Source organism: Agelaius phoeniceus, chromosome 1 (assembly GCF_051311805.1).
Source record: "Agelaius phoeniceus isolate bAgePho1 chromosome 1, bAgePho1.hap1, whole genome shotgun sequence".
Taxonomy (NCBI): Eukaryota; Metazoa; Chordata; class Aves; order Passeriformes; family Icteridae; genus Agelaius; species Agelaius phoeniceus.
The window spans coordinates 147,072,004-147,082,314 of NC_135265.1; the positions used below are offsets into that span (position 1 = coordinate 147,072,004).

The 10,311-nt window shown below is 46.7% G+C and overlaps 1 protein-coding gene across 1 annotated transcript in view; it reads right to left on the bottom strand.

Moving 5' to 3' along the window:
- NDRG1 (N-myc downstream regulated 1) overlaps positions 1-9,042 on the bottom strand; it is a 40,360-nt gene extending 31,318 nt beyond the window's left edge. Inside the window, exon 1 of the mRNA XM_054643090.2 lies at positions 8,938-9,042. The gene's annotated coding sequence lies outside the window, so the exon portion shown is untranslated. The remainder of the gene's footprint in view (positions 1-8,937) is intronic.
- Positions 9,043-10,311: the final 1,269 nt, after the last annotated feature.

Genomic DNA, 10,311 nt, shown 5'->3' on the forward strand with positions numbered 1-10,311 from the left:
GTGGTTTGGAGCCATAATGCATCTCTAAGTACAGTTTACATCTCAGGTATTTTATATCAAAGTTGACAAATTTAATCTTCCTGTTTGTGAACCAAATGATTCATTTGCAAGCATCCAAAGAGTTCATGCATAAGCATCTGCCCCCACTCTGCCCTGTTTAAACTCCTCTTTGTTACAGGCCTGGTATCACGAGGTCCTTTGTGCTCAGTTACTGCTTTTCTCTGCCATCGTTCCACACAATAAATTATGAAAGAGGTTTTACAGCATTTCCTCCCCTTTAAAAAAGGCAAATTACTTTTGACATTTAAGTAGGATCTGAACAAACATTTTGAGCAGGAAGTGTCAAAAGTTGAAGACACTCAACTGCCTGGGACTCTCCAGGCTTCCTTAGCCTCCGGTTACACATTATCTCAATTTGCAACTAAAAGTTAATAACCTGAGACAAAGTTTCAAAGCAGAACCCTTAAATAGCCTGAAGTTTCAAATGAGAAAAAGGTCAGGAATCAAAGTATTAAACCAAATATTATCTGGGAACTGAAATAGTTGTGCTGCCTGGTGGTCTCCAGTTCACAGGTGTCCTGGGAGCTGCTATCACCCAGCCCTCTTCAAGCACAGTACACTGCTGATGCTCAATTTCATTCCTTTTTTCTAACCATTTTACTTTTATTTTCTCTTAACCCTGTTTGTGAGTTACTCCACCAGCATATTTCCATGAAGGATCTAGTTGAAAATGAGAGCTGGCATCCAAGGGAAAAAAACCCCGAATGTGGGATGTTAGGAGGATAATGTAGCCTAACAGTGATTTTTTACAAGCCAAAAAACCAAGAAGAGCCTTAAGTTTTAACCATTTTTAACTTTACACTTATGCTATGTGCTAATCAATCTGATTAGGAAATCAAAGCCTTTCAGCCAAGAACTTGAGCCCTGTGCCAGGGAACAGCTGGGTGAAGCTGCAGGGACAGAGGCAGTGTCTGACCCAGCACAAAGGCACAGCTGGGAGGCCACAGCATCCCCCCAGCCCCACCTGCCAGCAGCTGGGCCACCCTCCTGCAGCGAGGGAGGAGATCTCCAGGCTCAGCTCCAGCACATTTCCCCTGGCTCACCTCCTCTCATGCCACTGTCCCCAGGGCCCGAGCTCAGCTGTGGCCACTCTGGGATCAGGCACAGCCCTGAAACTGCCAGCTCCTCACACCAGGGGCTGGTCACCATCCATGAACCCTGCTGGCAGCTGCACATGGACAGCAGCCCCAAAACACAGGGAGCTGGAACAGCCCTTCTGCCTACCCCACAGACGTTGAGCAAGAAGCTGTTGCAATGTAGCTTGCACAACCTCTCTCTGTGGGATGAGATGAAGAATGTTCCTTAGAAAGCTTGAGGTCCTCCTGTGTTCCACAGGAGCAGAAGTTGGCTGTGGGAAGGGTTGGTGAGCTGGCCAAAGGACACCCTTGCTGTTCCCATCACCACTTTGTACCCCTGCTGTGTACCCCTCCCAATATAATGAGCAGCTCTCTCTTGCTAGCTGGCAGGGAAATGGAAAGATTTCAATGCCTTAGGACTTTTTCCTATTGTAGCAATCCCTAATGTTACCTACACTATAATAACATCACAGCTCCATGAGGGACAGATGACAAACCCTAATGCAGTTCTCAAAAAATTCATGTTTACGTGAAACTGCCCTGGGTCACAGCTCTGTGACAAGTGGTTCTGTCTGATAATGCAGAGTAAGTTCAAGGCCAGGCTGGATGGGGCTTTGAGCAACCTGGTCTAGTGGAAGGAAGGGGTGGGATTAGATCTCTAAAAAAGACAGATTTGCGCATTCACACTGGTGCCAGTGTTGTGCTTTGGCTTTAAAGGGCTCCAGACCACGGGTGGCAGCACTGGAGGGTGGGAAGGATGAACAGCAGTCAGCTGCTTTCCCAGGCTTTGTTTCCTCACACCCACCCTGCCAGCCAACCTGTCCCTTCCACCCCCCAGCACCCTCCTCTGCATCCATCCCACTGCTCCTTCCACCGACCCACACCAGGGTCTGAAACAAAGGCTGAAGGTGATGCACTGACACAGGACCTGACACCTGCTCTGCACTGGGGGGGTGTTGGGCTCTGGGGGCAGAGGAAATAACAGAGATGTTATGAGGGGGCAGAGATGGATTAGGTATTTCATAACATGGAAGACACAGCTCCCGCCACAAAGATTACAGTCTAAACAGACAAGAAAAAAGCCATTGTTCCTGCAGCTCACCAGTGTCAGGACATGCTCCCTGCCCCCTCCTATTCTCAATCTGCCATGCTTTAACAGCCCAGAGCTGCTGCCCAGCTGCAGCCGCTTCAACAAGTGGGTGGTGCTGTCAAAGTTAGAGGCAAAAACATACTGAGATTATTCCAGAAGGGAGAGGCTCACAGTATACTCAGAGATGAGGAATGCTGTCTGGCTTTCTAGGTTGCACCCTCACAAGATTATAGTGGATTCTTTTTATATATTTTGCATTTTCACATTGATGTTGCAATGATGAGGACTTAAGTTACAAAGCATTGCAGCTAAGGTTGATGACATTTCTTAATTTACATTTATTCATGAGGTTGTACTATACAGGTTGCAGCTTTTGAGTACATAGATGACTTGTTCTACCACCTATTAAAATTGCTTGGTCACTGCTATTACAAGTTCTTTCTAACCCCTGCCAAAATGTCTGGGCCAAAGTTTTCCATGATGAGTGCATGAGGGTTTTTGCTTGTTTGTTGAGCAGAAAAGTATAATTTATGGATATTATTCTGTTCCTATCCACGGCCAGTTCCCTTTTGTAGGATGAACTTTAGCCTTCTAGAGCTCAAGCTGAACTAGAACTTGGCACAAATGGCCATTGTGTTAAGACATATCTTTCATTCTTCCCAAGCAAGTCCCTTTATAAAATTACCCAAATGTAAGCATTTTCACATGCTGAATTACATGGGACTACATCTGGGAAAAAGTTTTCCACTGCCTGCAAACATCAGCACCCAAATATACAATATGATCTTCCCAAGGGCTGAGCACACAGCCTGTACCACAACAGGTGGCACAGGTGAGGAAGGGTCTAAATCAGCAACATTAAGTACCAGAATACTCCTTGCTTCTCAAAACAAGGCCTCCCAAAATCCTTCAAAGTGGCAAAAAGCAATTCACCATCCTCTGCTGACTTTTAAAATAAAAGCCTTACCCATCTACACTCCAGGTTAGTGCCCATCACAGGCACAGAACTTTCTTATCACTTTCCAGGATGTGTTTACAAGAAGGGTTGGAGTTATACATGTCCAAGCTTTTATATAGCATTGGGATTTTATGTAAAACTTCATAAAATTCATAGTGTTTCAGATGGGAAAAAATGTGATGCTCTTAAACTGAATCATCTAGGAAAGAAAATATAAAAGGTCATTGTAAAATTCTGCAGTGCTTCTACTGCATTATTAATCCCATAGCCCAAAAAGCCACAACTTTGTCAAAGGATAAAAATACATTTAAAAATTTAGCAGGGATATGTTACAGTACATGCAAAGCATGTTTAGAGCACTCCAGAACTATGGCAGCAGGAAAATGACATCATTTGACAAGGTGCACACGATCTTCCTGAAGGAAACAACCCAAAAACCCACAGCAAGAGCAATCCTTCCTTCCTTGAACACTGCATTTCCCATCTGGATGTCTCCTTACCGTGTTCACAAATAAAAGTTCCTTTGAAAGTTGCAACCTACTTTGCTGATTACTTTTCCATTACAGATTATGCCTACCAGTAAACACACTACCAGATTTTTTGTCACATTGCCTCCACCTACAGAGTCTTCATGACGGCATTAGAGTTTATTTAAGATCCTTATTAATTAGTTTGTGCTTCCTAAATTCAGAATTTCTTAAAGTCAGGTTATAAGAAAAGTCGTTGGGTTGTAAGAGTGGCGAAATGGCAAGGACAGAAAAAACACACACACACAAAACACCCAAGGAATGGAAAGATTTGTTTTGCAGTGAGTTGGGTTTTCATGCTGCACTAAGTCCTAATGTTTGGTGTTTCCACTAATTTCTGCATCATCTGTACAGGTCTAGCAGACTGGCCCTACATATCCATGGTAGAAAATAAGCTGAAAATGCTACACTTTCAAAGCTATACTTAGGTCAAGCAGGAAGCAGCCAGTTGATGGCTTTGAAAAGTGGTGAATAACCAGTTCTAAAAACAGGTCTTGAAAAGGAAGATCCATATTGACTAACTTCCAGCTACCAAGAGAAAAACCTTGACAGATGAAAAAGATATATTAAAATTTTGACAACTAACTGAAAGGAAGCAGCCCCAAACCCAGGAGAAACATAGGAAATGTGATCAGCCACACAAAATAAGAGCAGCAAAACTGACACACATCCTGCCTAGTACAAAGAGATACAGCTGTGGAAAATTTCCTCAGCACAGGCAGTCCAGCTGTGCACCAGCAAGCACACCATGGAACACCTCTGCATGGAGAACACCTCCTCTGACAACAAACTCCTGGGCATTATCCAAAGGCAACACTCTCTTGCCAGCTGGGAAACAAAATAGGCCTGAACCTGCAGCAGCCCTGAGACAAAAGTAAAACTAAACTCATCTCCCTCATCATCCAATGTAGGAGCTTGCATGTTCAAGTCTGACACTTGGACAATTTCAGGCTTTACTTTTTTCTATACCCCACACTTGCTGTTCTGGATTAAATTCCAGATAATGGTGCTGATTCCCATGGACTCTCAGTACTGGGATTAATTATGTCATAGAAACACTTCAATGATACATGAACACATATCCAGGAAAAGCTCTAAATGGCTCCTTACTGCTGCTTAAAAACCACAGCCAGAGGAAATTACCAGCAGGGATTACCTCCCACTAGCTGTCCCTCACTGAAGTCACCCAGGGCTCTGGAAGTGACACAGATGGGGAAAAAAAGCTGCCACCATTTGATAGAAACACCAAGTTCAATAGCCATTATATTCACAGCCATTGATTTCCAAGATGTCTAACCCAGATTTTAGTCATCCACAGGAACACACACCACTGAACCTGAAAATGGGTTTGCCTCACTCTTAGTCTTTGAAACAGTTGCAGGATATTTCCCCTAACTCTCCAGTAGTAGCAAGTAATTTACTTGGAACTTTTGGGACAAAGCTTTTGACAGAAGGCAGAGGGGTAACTGCTGCTCCTGGACCTGAGCAACCTGATCTAGTGGGTGGCATCCCTGCCCATGGCAGAGGGGGTGGAACTAGAGGGTTTTTAAGGTCCCTTCAAACACAAGCCCTTTATGATTTTATGATGAGCTACTGAAACTGGAGATCAGCTCCTACCTAACTGTCCAGGGAAATTCTCCAGAGGCAGCTCCAGGGACAGCACAATCCTGCTTTAGGTAACATTCAAATTCATATCTACAGCTGGAGCCAAGGGCAGTCTGTAAGTGCAGTGCCATCTTTTTAGCAACACAGTGACAGGGAAATTGGGATATTCTGTACTTCTGTATTTCTAAGTGCTGTGACTGAACTTGAAAGTTAGATCTAAAAAGTCATCTGGAGGTCTTACTTCATCTCCAGAAGCAGTATTTCATCCTTGTTAATGCTAAGCAGTTGCATTTCCTGTATATGGGAAGGTTTTCCTTTCAAGTCATCAAACCAGGGCAGTTGAAGACAGTCACTCTTTTTGTGCATTGCTGTGACTGAGCTGATCCAGGCCATTGCTACCCCAGGCTCTGCTCCCCCTGGCAGCAAACAGGCTTTGCTGCCTTAAGCTTCCAGCTGTGCACATGATGTAAACATTGCTGATCCACCACAATTAGAATTTGTATTATTTTTGAGAGTCTCGCAGTTCCTGCTCATGTTCTGAAGAGCTTCAAGGCAGATTCACCCCTTCTGTACCTTTTCTTTTACTCTTTGTCTATTTTGAGACAATAAAAGCAGGAAATGTCTCATTGCATATATGCTCTATGTTTTGTGCTCTAATGAGGTAAGTGAAAAAACAGTATTTTCTGTGGGAAGCTAGAAGTTTGTCAAAATCTCTTAAGCTGATCATGAGAAGTTTTATGTTGCACTTCAGTCAAAGAAATTAATCACTTAGGCTTAAAAATCTGAATAAAAGAATTTTTCTCCCAACACTTCACTGCTAATCTCACCTGAACTACAAGAGCAAATGACTGAATTGCCTTATAACTACCTCTAAAGATCAGGTTCCCTTGCCAAAGTGTTCCAAAAGATGCCCTGTAATCTCCCCACATAATTGTCATAGTCCAAAGAGTCATATCCAAAGAGCAGAGTTCCTCCCACTGGAGGGAAGACAATGGGGGAATCCTGCTGGTTTTACTGAGCATTCACACAATCTGCCCAGATGGTCTGCCACGGTTTTAGTGTTCCTTTTATTTTGGCAAGAATTAAAAAAAAAGCCATTGTAGAAGGCACAAACTGAAAACCTTAAGAGGTTGTTTGCTGGTAGCCCAGGTGCTGGTTCCCAAACACAGGCAGCCCTTCCTCAGCAGAGGGTGACACTTCTGTGGCTGTTGCCTAATTCTCTGGACACCTGACACTTTGACATCTCTATCCTGCTGTCATCTGGGTAAAGAGGCCAATGAATGCAGGAAATAAGCACACAAACCCTTCTTTCCAAGGGAAACATGCAAACCCTAGCTTGTCTAGACCCTTCTTCCCCAGCCTGGTTCAAGGTCAGGCACTTTGCAGTGCCCATTCTCAGGGGAAGAGCTCATCTTTTTACAAGAGTGTGTAATGACAGGACAAGGGGGAATGGCTTTCAGCAGAAAGAAGGTCCATTTCAGCCAGATATTGGGGAGAAGTTCTCCCCTGTGAGGGTGCTGAGGCACTGGGCCAGGCTGCCCAGACAAGCTGAAAGTGTTCATGGCCAGGCTGGATGGGGCTTTGAGCAACCTGGTCTAGTTGAAGGTGTTCTTGTCCATGGTAGGGGAGTTGGAATAGATAATCTTTCAACAAAAACCATCCTGTGGTCTCACAGTTCAGTACCTGTAGAAATCCCTGTTCAAAGTTTTTAAAGTTGAAATCAAACCCATTCAGTTTTCTGCTGCACAAGGAACCCAGAAGCTGAGGCCTCCAGGTCCCCAAAACATTATATTGTGGCATCTGTTCAGTTTTTACTGAAACATATTAGGTGTAAAAGCCAAACCCTAAGGAGTCCATGATTACTACATTAAAACCTGCTTTCACTGCATCTGTGTTTTCCTCATCAAAACACACACCAGGTCCTCCTGAACACATTCATGAGTTACTCTTCTTTGAGGGCCTGGGACTCATTAGTACTCTGGGAACTGTACAGGCCTTTAAGAATCACTCTTTGTGCTGCATCTACTCTGAGCTTTAGCATTTCATCCAAAGTCATTAAATTCTTGCTGTGCACAGAACATCATACAGCATTAGCTGCCTGCTGTTTACTCAAGTACCTGTGATAAAAACACAGTCATTCTATGCCAAACTACATTAGACTCTGGTTAAAAGACCACAAAATTAAAATAAACAACAGGAAATAAATATCCACACACACACACAAAAAAAAAAAAAAACCAAAAAAACTAATGAAAATACCAAAACCAAATGAAAAAAAGCCCCCTCACCCCCTCCAAAAAAAACCAAACAAAAAAACCAAAACACAAAAACCAACCACCAAATATGTTCTCAGAGCCAAGTTCAAAGTGCACTGCTTAATGCCAGTGGCAGAAGTTTTGATGTAAATTATACCTGTAACAGCCAAGGCTGTAAGAGCAAGGCAGGCTTCTCAGATGTTTGCCTGAAGCACTTGATAGCTCCTCTTTATAGGTTATTTCCATTGCTTGCCCTCAACAGTGAGTTTTGCAGCAGTTGTGTATCTTTGACACGCACAAAAAAAGTTGATGAAAAGCCAAAAGAAAGCAAAACAATCAAAACACCATGCAAAGAACCTGGACAGAAAGCTTCAGGTTGTCTTTGACCTCTTCTATGTCATTACAAGTGCATTTTCTAGGTTCAAAACACAGTTCCTACTTAAAGCAGAGAAAGAAAATCATCAAAAAAATAGATGAGAAATATTTCTATCTGAAGTCCTGTTTGGGGATGGGGTGCTAAGCAGGGCACTGTGATCTTTGTGAAACAGTGGGTTATGCAGTGAGCAGTGCCAACTTGCAAGTGCTTCATAGGAAAACTGAACCACGATGAAAAGCATCAACCAAAACCTCCTCCTTAGCAGAAGTGAAATCCCTCGTGTCACCAAGCCCAGTGCGTGGCTGTGCCTCCACCGCACACACACACACTCCCTGCAGGGCTCTGAGCCCGGCAGTGCCCGGAGCAGGGCTGGCGAACTGTGCCCATCGCCCGACACGGTGACAACAACAGCCCCGCTGAGACACACGGTGACAACAACAGCCCCGCTGGGACACACGGTGACAACAACAGCCCCGCTGAGACGGACACACGGTGACAACAACAGCCCCGCTGGGACACACGGTGACAACAACAGCCCCGCTGGGACACACGGTGACAACAACAGCCCCGCTGGGACACAGAGCGGACCCCGGGCCGCGCTGTCCGGCGCTCCAAACCCAGCACTGAGCTGCGAGAGCAGAGAAACACGAGCAGTGGTCAACTTCCTTAGAGAAAGTATGTGCCTTGGCTTCACAGCTGTTTTCCAGCCCATTCCATCCCATCCCGCTGCTCCCTGCCCGGGAGCCCGGACCTCGGCAGCGGCAGCAGCAGCAGCAGCATCCCGCAGCCGCTCCGGGAAGGGCCGGGGGCCGGCTGGGGGGACCGAGCCGCTGAGAGCCACCGCTGCCCCGGCACAGCCCTGCCCGGAGCCGCGGGGAGAGGGGACTCCGTTCGAAGGAAAAGCGGGAGGGTGATGCAAGGATGCGCGCCCGAGGGGACCGTGAACAGACGGATGGAAAGACGGATGGAAAGACGGACGGGCTCCCTTACCTGCCGCTGTCCCTGCGCCGCCGCTGCCGCCCCGCGCTCCGGTGGCCGCCCGCGGCCCGGGGTGCATTTATAGCCCCTGCCCCGCCCGCCGGGCGGTGCCGCCGCCACCGCCACCGGCTCCGCCCGCCCCGCCCGCCCCGGCCTCTGCGGCCGCTGCGCCCCCGTGCCCGGCCCGACAGCAGCCCCGGTATCGGCAGGGAGCCCTGGGTATCGGCAGGCAGCCCCGGGTATCGGCAGGCAGCCCCGGTATCGGTAGGGAGCCCCGGGTATCGGCAGGGAGCCCTGGGTATCGGCACGGAGCCCCGGTATCGGCAGGCAGCCCCGGTATCGGCACGGAGCCCCGACACACACCGCAAGCCCGGCCGCCCCTCCCTGGCCCCGGCGGAGGAGGCTCAGCGCTGACATCGCGCTCCCGGTGGGCTGGAGAGCCGCGTCCCGCTTCCCCCGTTAGCCGGGGCTTCCAGCAGTTCGGCGAGGAGAAGGGAACGTGTGCGAGGGCTTGCCCAAGGACCCAGTAGCAGCCTTGGGAAAGGCTGAGCCGAGGGTGGCGACAGCGGGGTCCTGGGACAGATGGTCTTGGCAAAGTCCTGCGGATATACTTCTATGTGATATAAAATCTATTCACCAGAGTTGCAAAATCTTATGCTCACACATTAAAATGACCACTAGGAAGGAACTGTAATTGCAGGAGGGAAATAATGCCTTTGCACATTTCTGGTGAAGTTCAGAAGGTGCAGCCGGTGCTGCAAGTGCTGGGTGAGTTTCCCGGTGAACAGCCCTTTGGCAAGAAGTGCAGCTAATCGTTTATTCCAAAAAAGAGGCCCTCGCCTGCTGAGCAAAGAGTATCTGTGTACACACAGTTCTGTGTGCAGCCATCCGCCAAGAGGCGGGTTAAACTGTCACGGCCCCAGCTGCTTTTTCTGACTTTACTGTAAAACACTCTTCCCCCAAGTACATGATTTCACTTAACAAACTTCACTTTTATGGCATGTTACTGTGACCCAAACACATGAAATCCACAACATGTTGTCACTGCCCCTTGTGAAGTGGTCTGAAGACAAAATCAGAAATTCCTCAAACTCTGAAACTTGTTAAACTCTCAGCCTCTGTTTTCTCAGCTATATAATAAGGTTATTAACTGGAGTCTACCAAAGCTTGCTTCTGTTTAAATGCATATTAGCTTCTCTCCTCCTAACTCAGCTTCTGCACCTGAGTCAGAAACTGCTGCCTTTGGAAATGGAACCCTGGAAGTCTGGTTCTTTTTCACTATAAAATTATGGGAGATCATGTTGTGCAGCTATAATTGAAGTATTACCAAGAGTAGAATAAAAGGAATGTTTTGCTTTCTTCCCTCTGATTAATTAATGTCTGCAA